Consider the following 14,492-nt stretch of genomic DNA (forward strand, 5'->3'; position numbering starts at 1 on the left):
TGTCGTCTCAACGGAATTACATGGTACCCTATTGAAGTGAGTGCGGTTGTCTCTAATGCCTAACCCATGAATGATAGTGGAAATTCGATAAGATACATCATGGTACGCACCATATCCAATAGGATGCAACTATGATGTTCGGACACACCATCACACTATGGTGTTCCAGGCGGTATTAATTGTGAAACAATTTCCACAATGTCTTAATTGCGTGCCAAAGCTTGTAACTCAGATACTCATCTCTATGATCATATCATAGATATTTTATCCTCTTGTCACAATGATCTTCAACTTCACTCTGAAATTACTTGAACCATTCAATAATTCAGACTTGTGTTTCATCAAGTAAATATACTCAACATCTACTCGAATCATCTGTGAAGTAAGAACATAACGATATTCACTGCATGCCTCAGCACTCATTGGACTGCTCACATCAAAATGTGTTACTTCCAACAAGTTGCTATCTTGTTCCATCTTACTGAAAACGAGGCTTTTGAGTCATCTTGCCCATGTGGTAAAATTTGCATATCTCAAGTGATTCAAAATCAAGTGAGTCCAAACGATCCATCTTCTTGGAGTTTCTTCATGCGTATACACCAATGGACATGGTTCGCATGTCTCAAACTTTTCAAAAACGAGTGAGTCCAAAGATCCATCAACGTTGAGCTTCTTCATGCGCTTTATACCAATATGACTTACAAGGCTCTGCCACAAGTAAGTGGTACTATCATTACTATCTTATATCTTTTGGCATGAAAATGTGTATCACTACGATCGAGGTTCAATAAACCATTCCTTTAGGTGCAAGACCATTAAAGGTATTATTCAAATAAATTGAGTAACCATTATTCTCCTTAAATGAATAACCGTATTGCGATAGACATAATCCAATCATGTCTATGCTCAACGCAAACACCAAAAGACAATTATTCAGGTTTAATACTAATCTTGATGGTAGAGGGAGCGTGCGATGTTTGATCACATCAAACTTGGAAACACTTCCAACACATATCGTCAGCTCACCTTTAGCTAGTCTCCGTTTATTCCGTAGCTCTTTTATTTCGAGTTACTAACACTTAGCAACTGAATCGGTATCTTAATACCCTGGTGCTACTAGGAGTACTAGTAAAGTACACATTAACATAAAGTATATCCAATATACTTCTATCGACTTTGCCAGCCTTCTCATCTACCAAGTATCTAGGGTAATTCTGCTCCAGTGGTTGTTCCCCTTATTACAGAAGCACTTAGTCTCGGGTTTGGGTTCAACCTTGGGTTTCTTCACTAGAGCAGCAGCTGATTTGCCGTTTCATGAAGTATCCCTTCTTGCCCTTGCCCTTCTTGAAACTAGTGGTTTCACCAACCATCAACAATTGATGCTCCTTCTTGATTTCTACTTTCGCGGTGTCAAACATCACGAATACCTCAAGGATCATCATCTCTATCCCTAATATGTTATAGTTCATCACGAAGCTCTAGCAGCTTGGTGGCAATGACTTTGGAGAAACATCACTATCTCATCTGGAAGATCAACTCCCACTCGATTCAAGTGATTGTTGCACTCAGACAATCTGAGCACAAGCTCAACGATTGAGCTTTTCTCCCTTAGTTTGCAGGCTAAGAAAATCGTCGGAGGTCTTATACCTCTTGACGGGGCACGAGCCTGAAATCCTAATTTCAGCTCTCGAAACATCTCATATGTTCCGCGACGTTTTGAAAACGTCTTCGGTGCCTCAACTCTAAACCGTTTAACTGAACTATCACGTAGTTATCAAAACGTGTATGTCCGATGTTCGCAACATCCACAAACGACGTTTGGGGTTCAGCACACTGAGCGGTGCATTAAGGATATAAGCTTTCTACTGTCCGCATAATCGCTACTGTCAACTTTCAACTATATTTTCTCTAGGAACATATCTAAACAGTGGAACTAAAGCGCGAGCTTATGACATAATTTGCAAAGATCTTTTGACTATCTTCAAGATAATTAAGTTCATCTTATGAACTCCCACTCAGATAGACATCCCTCTAGTCATCTAGGTGATTACATGATCCGAGTCAACTATGCCGTGTCCGATCATCACGTGAGACGGACTAGTCATCATCGGTGAACATCTTCATGTTGATCGTATCTACTATACGACTCATGCTCGACCTTTCGGTCTCTTGTGTTCCGAGGCCATGTCTATACATGCTAGGCTCGTCAAGTTAACCTAAGTGTTTCGCATGTGTAAATCAGGCTTACATCCGTTGTATGTGAACGTAAGAATCTATCACACCCGATCATCACGTGGTGCTTCGAAACGACAAACTTTCGCAACGGTGCACAGTTAGGGGGAACACTTTCTTGAAATTTTAATGAGGGATCATCTTATTTACTACCGTCGTTCTAAGCAAATAAGATGCATAAACATGATAAACATCACATGCAATCAAATAGTGACATGATATGGCCAATATCATTTTGCTCCTTTTGATCTCCATCTTCGGGGCTCCATGATCATCATCGTCACTGGCATGACACCATGATCTCCATCATCATGATCTCCATCATCGTGTCTTCATGAAGTTGTCTTGCCAACTATTACTTCTACTACTATGGCTACCGGTTAGCAATAAAGTAAAGTAATTACATAGCGTTGTTTAATGACACGCAGGTCATACAATAAATTAAGACAACTCCTATGGCTCCTGCCGGTTGTCATACTCATCGACATGCAAGTCGTGATTCCTATTACAAGAACATGATCAATCTCATACATCACATATCATTCATCACATTCTTCTTGGCCATATCACATCACATAGCATACCCTGCAAAAACAAGTTAGACGTCCTCTAATTGTTGTTTGCATGTTTTATGTGGCTGCTATGGGTTTCTAGCAAGAACGTTTCTTACCTACGCAAAAGCCACAACGTGATATGCCAATTGCTATTTACCCTTCATAAGGACCCTTTTCATCGAATACGTTCCGACTAAAGTGGGAGAGACTGGCACCCGCTAGCCACCTTATGCACCAAGTGCATGTCAGTCGGTGGAACCTGTCTCACATAAGTGTACGTGTAAGGTCGGTCCGGGCCGCTTCATCCCACAATACCGTCGAAACAAGATTGGACTATTAACGGTAAGCATATTGAACAAAATCAACGCCCACAACTACTTTGTGTTCTACTCGTGCAAATAATCTACGCAATAAACCTGGCTCTGATACCACTGTTGGAGAACGTAGCAGAAATTCAAAATTTTCCTACTTGTCACCAAGATCTATCTATGGAGAGACTAGCAACGAGGGGAAGGAGAGTGCATCTACATACCCTTGTAGATCACTAAGCGAAAGCGTTCAAGATAACGGGGTTGAAGGAGTCGTACTCGTCGTGATCCAAATCACCGGAGATCCTAGTGCCGAACGGACGACACCTCCGCGTTAAACACACGTACAGCCCGGTGACGTCTCCCATGCCTTGATCCAGCGAGGAGAGAGGGAGAGGTTGAGGAAGACTCCATCCAGCAGTAGCACAACGGCGTGGTGGTGGTGGAGGAGTGTGGCAATCCTGCAGGGCTTCACCAAGCACCGCGGGAGAGGAGGAGTAAGAGAGGTAGGGCTGCGCCAAGAGGGAGAGGTTCTCGCGTTTTGGGCAGCCCCCAGACCTCAAGTATTTATAGGGGGAGGGGAGGGGGCTGCGCCCCCTCTAGGGTTCCCTCTCCAGGGGTGGCGGCAGCCCCCAGATCCCATCTGGGTGGCGGCCAGAAGGGCAGAGGGGGGAGGCGCACCTAGGGTGGGCCTTAGGGCCCATCTGCCCTAAGGTTTGCCCCCCTTCCCCACTTCCATGTGCCTTGGGCCCTGTGCGGCGGCGCACCAGCCCACCTGGGGCTGGTCCCCTCTCACACTTGGCCCATGCAGCCCTTCGGGGTTGGTGGCCCCACTTGGTGGACCCCCAGGACCCTCCCGGTGGTCCCGGTACGTTACCGAAAAAACCCGAAACTTTTCCGGTGACCAAAACAGGACTTACGATATATAAATCTTTACCTCCGGACCATTCCGGAACTCCTCGTGACATCCGGATCTCATCCGGGACTCCAAACAACATTCGGTAACCACATACAAACTTCCTTTATAACCCTAGCGTCATCGAACCTTAAGTGTGTAGACCCTACGGGTTCGGGAACCATGCAGACATGACCGAGACGTTCTCTGGTCAATAACCAATAGCGGGATCTGGATACCCATGTTGGCTCCTACATGTTCCACGATGATATCATCGGATGAACCACGATGTGAAGGACTCAATCGATCCCGTATACAATTCCCTTTGTCCAGCGGTATTGTACATGCCCGAGATTCGATCGTCGGTATCGCGATACCTTGTTCAATCTCGTTACTGGCAAGTCTCTTTACTCGTTCCATAACACATCATCCCGTGATCAACCCCTTGGTCACATTGTGCACATTATGATGATGTCCTACCGAGTGGGCCCAGAGATACCTCTCCGCCAACCGGAGTGACAAATCCTAGTCTCAATTCGTGCCAACCCAAGAGACACTTTCGGAGATACCTGTAGTGCACCTTTATAGCCACCCAGTTATGTTGTGACGTTTGGTACACCCAAAGCATTCCTACGGTATTCGGGAGTTGCACAATCTCATGGTCTAAGGAAATGATACTTGACATTAGAAAAGCTTTAGCATACGAACTATGATCTTTGTGCTAGGCTTAGGATTGGGTGTTGTCCATCACATCATTCTCCTAATGATGTGATCCTGTTATCAACGACATCCAATGTCCATGGTCAGGAAACCGTAACCATCTATTGATCAACGAGCTAGTCAACTAGAGGCTTACTAGGGACATGGTGTTGTCTATGTACCCACACATGTATCTGAGTTTCCTATCAATACAATTATAGCATTGATAATAAACGATTATCATGAACAAGGAAATATAATAATAATAACTACTTTATTATTGCCTCTAGGGCATATTTCCAACAACCTGAGCACTCTTTATCCCAGTTTTGGGTCATTGAAGGAGGTGTTCAGCACAACGAACCAGGCAATCAGACTATAGGTCTTTATCACTCTCACTTAGCCATAGGAGTTTGACAAAAGGAAGGTAGGCGCAGCCCCTGGAGTTCGGAAGACCGAGTGAGGGGCTCTAAAAGCGCCTGATCGGAAGAAAAGCCGATCCATCGCACGCTGCATTGGTTATGGCATTATGCGGAAGAAATCCTTAAAGATTTTACAACCTCTCGAATAGCTGACCAGCTCTCGCCGTATCATGACAGTCCGTTTTCGACTTTCTCTACTAAGGTGCTCGTCCGGAAGAACCGGGACACAATCACAGTAGTTCTGCCTGTGCCGCAATAGCCGATATAGCGGAACGTAAGGCAGCAAAACATAGGAGCCGGGCAAACCCAACTATTGACCCAAGACATGATTCGGAGCTAATGCATATAAGGCTATAAGTTTGGGGTGTCGAACGTCCACGAAGGTGTCCGGACTTTATTGCCGCATTATGGCTAGAGTGAAGCCCCTGGCATATTCACGCATATCATGATGTACGGATGTCGTTTTGATGAAAGGTGTCATTAAGAAACAATAGCAGATAAGCGTCATATAAATCTACATGTTGTATTTGAGTAATACGTCGAAGCGTATGGGTACAGGTAATGTGATAAAAAATAAATATGACTGCAGAACCTGCTGGGACCAGGCGGGAAGAAGCTGTGTGCGGATCCGGAGTGTAGTCGGATGGTTGTCAGGGGGCATCTCTAAGGATTCCATTATGCATTCGAGCTGCTTCCATGCCGCCAGTCCTGGCCTACGCAAAAGTGGGCCTACAAAAATAGTGTAAAAAATATATATGTGCTACGTGCGATTAAGCCGCATTGTGTGGCTTATCCTAGATGTGCCTCCGTTTACTGCCGGAGTGGTTTAATTGAGCTCTGGACGAGCCGGGCTATCTTGCCGTAGAGTAGTTCGGACTCCCTTGACGGTGTCCGGGAGCTTGGTCGTTGACTCGAGGTTCGATTGAAAGACGCCTTCCGTTGCTTCTACTGTCAAGGCGGCTGTACACTCTTCGGCGCAGAGGTGGAGTTCGGCCTTGCCATTAACCGTTATGATGCCGCGCGGACCGGGCATCTTGAGCTTACGATAGGCATAGTGTGGCACCGCGTTGAATTGAGCAAACGCGGTTCGTCGAAGCTGTGCATGATAATTACTGTGGAAGGGGACGATGCCGAAGACTAACTATTCGGTATGGTAATTGTTCGGTGATCCGAAGACTACCTCCAGAGTGATGGAGCCTGTACAATGAGCCTACATGCCTGGTATAATACCTTTAAAGGTAGTTTTAGTGGGCTTGATCATCGAATGATCGATACCCATCTTGTGCACTGTGTCCTGATACAGGAGGTTTAGACTGCTGCCTCCATCCCATAAGGACTCGTGTGACGTGGAATCCATCAATTATTGGGTCCAGGACGAGTGCGGCTGAATTTCCCTGATTGGTATTGGCCGGTCGATCCGTATGATCAAAAGTGATCGGCCATAGCTTATATTGTGGGGCGACTGGCTCCGTTAAGTCGGCATCCCTAAGAGTGCACATTCGTTCCCATTTGGGGATGTGGATGGCATTTATCATATTCACCGTTTTGATTTGCGGGGGAAATCTCTTTTGCCCTCCTTTGTTTGGTGTTCGGGGCTCTTCGTCGTCGTCATCGCTTGGAGACCCCTTCTCCTTGTTTTTGGCACCTAACCTGTCGGCTTGTTTGAAGACCCAGCATTCTCTGTTGGTATGATTGGCTGGTGTTCCTGGGGTGCCATGAATTTGGCATGGACGATCGAGGATGAGGTCCAGACTTGACGGGCCTGAATTGTTCTTTTGGAATGGCTTTTTCCATTGACCGGACTTAGAGCCACTGAATCCGGCGTTGACTGCCGTGTCTTCGGCGTTGTCGCCATTGTTCCGACGCTTGTATTTGTTGCATCGGGGCTTGCCCTTGCTATCCCTGGCCTCTGATGTGCCAGGATTGCTTGCTGTGTTGTTGCTACGAGCCAACTAGCTATCCTCGCCTGCGCAAAAGTGGGTTATGAGTGTCGTGAGGGCTGCCATAGACTTCGGTTTTTCTTGGCCAAGTTGTTTACCAAGCCACTCGTCATGGATATTATGCTTAAAGGCCGCTAGGGCTTCGGCATCCGGACAATCGACAATTTGGTTCTTTTTAGTTAGAAACCGAGTCCAGAATTTCCGAGCTGACTCTTTGGGCTGCTGGGTTATGTGACTTAAATCATCAGCATCTGGTGGTCGCACATAAGTGCCCTGTAAGTTATCTAGGAATGCGTCTGCCAGGTTTTCCCAGCTTCCGATGGAGTTTGCCGGCAAGCTATTCAGCCAATGCCGAGCCGGTCCCTTGAGTTTTAGTGGGAGGTACTTGATGGCGTGTAGGTCGTCCCCGTGGGCCATGTGAATGTGGAGGAAGAAATCTTCTATCCATACCGCGGGTTCTGTAGTACCATCATATGATTCAATGTTCACGGGTTTAAACCCTTCTGGGAATTCATGATCCATTACTTCATCAGTGAAGCATAGGGGCTGTGCGGCGCATCTATGCCGGACTGCATCACGACGCAGCTCAAATGAGTCTGGTCTGTTGTATTCGGCCCTGCCGGATTTGTTTTTAGTATATCTGGCATGATGGTCGTCGTCACGTGTTGGGGCACGCCCCCGTGATCCATAGATCGATCTTGACTGTCCTGCTTTGTTTTTCAATTTGTCTTGCAGGTTATTCGTGGAGCCCGGGGCCTTCGTGTTTTAGCTTTTTTGGCGGCAGGGTGCGGGATGGACTTCGGGCTGATACGCCGCTTTGTCTTGGCCATGAGGTGGTCAGTCAATCGCATCGTGCGCTGGTAGTGTGGGCTTTAATGACTCCTCCTCGAGCTGAGGTAGCAACCTGCACTTTGGGTAGCTTGTTGTTGGGCGCTCGAGACCGTATTCCTCGGCTGCCAGGACCTCGGTCCATCTGTTAGTTAGCAGGTCTTGATCATCTTGAAGCTGTTGATGCTGCTTCTTCAGGATTTTTGCAGTGGCTATAAGCCGTCACTTGAAGCGCTCCTGCTCGACGGGATCCTCATGCATGATGAATTCTTCGTCGCCGAGGCTTACTTCGTCTTCGGAGAGGGGCATGTAATTGTCATCCTCTGATTTCCATTTGTTGCCTGTTCCTTAGGGCTGGCTTGCCCATCTTCCTGCTCGGCCTGCTCAAAGCCTGGCTGGGCGGGATGGTTTTTGTCTTCGGCACCATCCGGATTGCTATCGTCTCTTGTGCCGATATCGCTATTTTTGCTATGGTAGGGCTTAGAGCGGCGCCGATGACACCGGTCCTTAGATTGCTTCTCACGGGGATTATCCCTCCGTTGCCTCATCGCCATTGCTTTCTTTGGGGGTGTCCACCATATATATACCATATGATGAGGTGGCTATCCAGTGCCCTATGGGTGGTGAGTCTTGTTCCTCTCCAGCATCGTCGTCCATGCCGTCGATGTCTTCGGCGTCGAAGTCAAGCATGTTGGTTAAGTTGTCGACAGTGGCTATTAAGTGGGTGGTGGGTGGGGAACGAATTTCTTCATCGTCCGCTTCCCACTCAAGCCGGACATAGTTCGACAAAGAGTCTCCTGATAGAAAGAGATACCTCAATGAATTTAGCACGTCGCCCAAGGGTGAGTGCTGAAAGATATCCGCCGAGGTAAACTCCATGATTGGTGCCCAATCAGATTCGATAGGCACGGACGCACGCGGTTCGGAGCCTATGGCCGAAGACGAGTCCGAGGGTCCGATGACATAGATCTCTTTGGAGGTGAAGTCTGTGTTTGGCTCCAGCGCCGATGAAAGTGCGGCCTCCGTGGCGGGGTCCAGCCACCCATCCTCAGATGGCGTGATCTGCTCCAGATTAAGGGCCGGGGCAGCCGCAGGTGCGATCTCCCAAACACTATCTGATGGCAGATCTAAGTCATGCCCGTCGTGACTGTTCGGCGCTCCTGACATGGGCTCGAATCCGTCGAAGATCAAGTCTCCGCGGATGTCGGCAGTGTAGTTCAAGTTTCCAAACATGACCTGATGGCCAGAGGCATAGCTCTCAATCTGCTCGAGATGGCCAAGCGAGTTGGCCCGCAATCACTACAAAAAAATACACTTCCATGATGATACGTGTTTGTCACAGTAGGTCGCGTTTTTTGTCATGCATGTACATCCATGACAATTTTATGACAAAATCAAGATAGTCATACCTGTGCTGTCGTAGAAGTGTTCCATGACATTACCAAAATTATCATCACGGAAGTGTCCAGTTCCATGACGATAAATCGCGCGTCACAGAAGTGCTTTCATCAAGGGTGACAGACACGTGGCATCCACCGTAACGGAACGTCGTTAAGCTATTGGGTTGGGTTTTGGATCCGATAACCCGTTAACAGCCCCGACTAATGGGGATTTTCCACGTGTAAAATCATCATTGGATGGAGGAAACACGTGTGGGCTCATCGTTGGGACAGATCTCATCCACTCATTGGAAAGAAGTCGCCTATGATACGTCGACATGTGGCACGGCCTAATAGAGGCCCATTCCTTGGAAAAGGCCGGCCCGTTTGACTTGGTAAAAAGGTGGCGGGCCGGCCCATGGAAAGCCTATTAATGCATGTTCGCATATAGCCCATTTACAGCCCGCTAACTGCTACGTCTTGAGCTTGCGTTGGTTTTTCTTTGAAGAGGAGAGGGTGATGCAGCAATAGTAGCGTAAGTATTTCCCTCAGTTTTTGAGAACCAAGGTATCAATCCAGTAGGAGGCTCCTCAAAAGTCCCACGCACCTACACAAACAAACTGCGAACTCGCAACCAACGCGATAAAGGGGTTGTCAATCCCTTCACGGCCACTTTCAAAAGTGAGATCTAATAAAGATAGCAAGATAAGATAAATATATTTTTGGTATTTTATAATATAGATGCAAAAAGTAAAGATCCAAATAAAAGTAAATTGGAAGCAAATATGATAGGAGATAGACCCGGGGCCCATAGGTTTCACTAGTGGCTTCTCTCAAGATAGCATAAGTATTATGGTGGGTGAACAAATTACTGTCGAGCAATTGATAGAAAAGCGAATAATTATGAGATTATCTAGGAATGATCATGTATATAGGCATCACGTTCGCAACAAGTAGACCGACTCCTGCCTGCATCTACTACTATTACTCCACACATCGACCGACTCCTGTCTGCATCTAAAGTATTAAGTTCATAAGAACAGAATAACGCATTAAGCAAGATGACATGATGTAGAGGAATAAACTCAAGCAATATAATATAAATCCTATCTTGTTATCCTCGATGGCAACAATACAATACGTGCCTAGCAACCCTTACTGTCACTGGGTAAGGACACCGCAAGATTGAACCCAAAGCTAAGCACTTCTCCCATGGCAAGAAAGATCAATCTAGTAGGCCAAACCAAACTGATAATTCGAAGAGACTTGCAAAGATAACTCAATCATACATAAAAGAATTCAGAGAATATTCAAATATTATTCATAGATAAACTTGATCATAAACCCACAATTCATCGAATCTCGACAAACACACTGCAAAACGAGTTTACATCGAATAGATCTCCACAAGAGAGGGGGAGAACATTGTAATGAGATCCAAAAAGAGTGAAGAAACCATCTAGCTAATAACTATGGACCCGTAGGTCTGTTGTAAACTAATCACAACTCATCGGAGGGGCAAGGATTTTGATGTATAAGCCCTCTGTGGTCGATTCCCCCTCCGGCAGAACGCCGGCGAAGGCTCCAAGATGGTATCTCGCAGATACATAAGGTTACGGTGGTGGAAATTGTGTTTCGTCTGCTCCTCGGATGTTTTCGGGGTACGTAGGTATATATAGGAGGAAGAAGTATGTCGGTGTACGCCTAAGGGGCCCACGAGACAGGGGGCACGCCCTATAGGGGGGCGCCCTCCTATCTTGTGGGAGCCTCGACTGCTTCTTGACTTGCACTCCAAGTCCTCCGGATCACGTTCGTTCCAAAAATCACGCTCCCGAAGGTTTCATTCCGTTTGGACTATGTTTGATATTTTTTCTTCGAAATACTGAAATAGGCAAAAAAACAGCAATACGGGCTGGGCCTCCGGTTAGTAGGTTAGTCCCAAAAATGATATAAAAGTGGAAAATAAAGCCCATAAACATCCAAAAGGGGTAATATAATAGCATGGAACAATAAAAAATTATAGATACGTTGGAGAGGTATCACTAACCCAAGGCCCATTACGCCCTATCCGAATTAGGCCCAGTAGCGTCATCTGGGCCATCCAATATGATTCCAACCCATTTTCACTTCTGGCCCATGATGTCTTTCGGCCCATATGAGGCCCTATGTAACTCTTGGCCTATTAACGGCCCGTGGTGAAACTGGCCCGTAATGAACAATGTATCACTTTACACCCATTAATGGCCCGTGGTGAAACTGGCCCGTAATGAATAGTGTATCACTTTATACCCATTAACGGCCCATTATTCCGTTGGGCCATTTCCAGCCCATGTTATCTTTCGGCCTTCTCAGAGCCCATTTATTCTTGGGCTCATTTCCAGCATTATTTACTTATGGCCCGTTACTGTCATTTTCTGCTTGTGGGCCAAATTCAGCCCATGGTTATAGTCGGCCCGTTTGGGTTCCATTAATACGTTGGGCCGTTTTCATAGCGTCATCAAATACGGCCTATTAATGATGGCCCGTTATGGTCGGCCCATGAACGGACGATTCCAACTCTAGCCCGTTTACGGCCATAATGCGGCCTGTTATTGGCCCATGTTTGGCCAATCGATCTTACGGCCTGTATAAGGCACATTGATGATACGGCCCATAGAAGGCCCATTGTTTCTACGGCCCGTAGAAAGCCTACTATTTCTACGGCCCATAGAAGGCCCACTGTTTCTACGGCTCGTAGGAGGCCCAGTGTCACGACAGTAAATATTAGCCCATGGTTATTGTGGCCTAGTTTTAAAAAATAGGTTATTGCAGCCACTAGCAAACCGCGGAAAAAGAACTGCACTGACTACAAGCAAACAAATAAACAAGACAACAAGGAAATAAATAAGCAAGCAACTTATGCTAGGCTATCACGGCTATTACACATATTACATCCACTAGGCATCAAAGTTCGCCACACCAGTGCAAATATAGGGAACAAAGCAGCATATAAACGCCGCACCAAAACAAGTATAGAACTGAAACCACTTTAGAAGAGTTCAAGAAATAATATCCTGGGTACCCATAATGCTGGCAAGATGCTTAGCAAGCTTATCAACTTTCTCTTGTTTGGCGCTTAAATCCTCCAGCGCTTTCTATTGCACAAGAAAGTACGCATCTGAATTCTGCAGGGACTTCCTCAATCCTTCGGCTTCTTGCCGCAGCATAGCTGACTGATGCCTTTCAGCTTGTAGCTAAGACTGAAGAAGCCGAAGTGATTCAGGCAGCGAGTTCGAAGAGCTTGTGCCAGCGGTACTGGCGAGTAACTCGAACACTACATCAACGCATGACTGTGGGGTTTTCTCACTGTCTACAAGATCGTTTTTATCACCTTTCTTGGAGACCAACAGGGTTGTCTCACTATCTTGAGCCTTATCTGCATTACTTTCTCTACCATTGCATAGTGGGGTGCTCTTCTCCAATATTCTGTTTGCATACTACAAGAGAAACAAGCAGACACATCAAAGGTTTAGCTTGTAGTATACGAAACTCATTTTGGTAAACCGGTTCAGTAGTAAGGTGGACAGGATAACAGCATGAAACAAACATATATCTGTGTACTATGGTCATTGTATTGTCCATATCATTCTAATTTATGTTACCTAATCAAGATAGAGACACACTTCAACTCATATATTTTTAAGACACAGCAGCATAGACAGAATATAAGTGTGAGAAACTACACAACATTGGCAGCACTTGTAATGTGCATCACATGAGAACATAACTGTTTATACAACTTAAACTAAAATCAACATAGAGCAAGAAGTTAGAACAGCAATCCAGTTAAAGAAATAGGTTTAAACATACCTGTTGCGCCATTGGAGTTTCAATTGGATCCTTCAAATTTGAAAGTAGTTGGTATGAGTAAATACAGTGATGTGACAGCAAAGGAGTATGGACCATAGCTACGGAATCTGACCTGAGAAAAATTGCTCTTCTGCTTTAAATGTGGAGTTTGGGTTAGCTTTGGTGGTCTTCGTGCTTTGGGCACTACAGTAGCTTTACAAACTGCTCGTGTGGGGGTACTCTGTGGGGGACATGGTGCTTTGTCAACTATAAGTGGGTTACTATTCGCTAGGGTTGCAGTTAGATGGTTGTAGCTGGTTCTCTGCCCAACGGTGTAAGTGTGCAATCTAGAAGAGTCTCGATTATGTGTGGTGGGGCTAGTTTGTGGGCCAGTACAACCATGGTTCTATCTGCATCGATGGGTAGCACTGTCTTTTGCGAACAATGGGTTTTTTCTCCCTTAGATACGGCCATTACCCCCTCCAATTCAAATGGATGATAAACAAGAAAAGAAATTGAATGTACAGACATTGTATGATAGACAGATGTGATAATTCACATATATGTTGTCTAACGAAACAGGACAGCATGACACAATTTCACATATATGATGCCTAACTAAACAGGATGGCATGACACAGTTTCAGATATATGATGGATAACTTAACAGGATATAATGGCATAATTCAACAAATGATGAGTATCTAAACAGGATGACATGACAAGACTATATGATGTCTTTCTAAAATAGGTTGGGATGAAATAATTCACATACATGTTGTCTAAGTATACAAGATGGCATGATATAATTGACATAATTGATTCATATACTAAGCAGCTAGCACTCGCATGTATGATCTCTAAACTAAGCAGATAGAATTCAATATTGTGCATATGATGTCTAAACTAAGCAATGCAAGACACCATATGCATCATATGAGAAATATAACATTGCAACTTAGAGCATACACCTCAGGTGGGATATAGGACTGGTCATCTGTCTTTGAATCCTCCTATGAGGAGCTCCATGTAACCATCGAGATATATGCTTCAACGGGTACCATTGCCTGCTCTGAAGACCTAGTTTTCACTCCAGATTTTTCCATAACCGGCTCAAAAGGCTGATACACATGAAGAGTAGTTCAATATACACAGATTGTCGACAAATGGAATACGTAATGAAAAAAATATGGCATGAGATAATTCACATATATGATGCCTGGCTCCATGGCGGTGCATAATTCACATATATGATAACTGGCTGAAAAACATGGCATTGCATAATTCACATATCTGATATAGAAAGCAAATAGGAGGCGTTCACATAAAGCATGTCTAATCTAAGCAGATGGCATGGCAATGCAAGACACCATATGCATGATATGAGCAATATAACCCAGCCAAGTT

This window comes from Triticum aestivum, chromosome 1B (assembly GCF_018294505.1).
Source record: "Triticum aestivum cultivar Chinese Spring chromosome 1B, IWGSC CS RefSeq v2.1, whole genome shotgun sequence".
NCBI lineage: Eukaryota > Viridiplantae > Streptophyta > Magnoliopsida > Poales > Poaceae > Triticum > Triticum aestivum.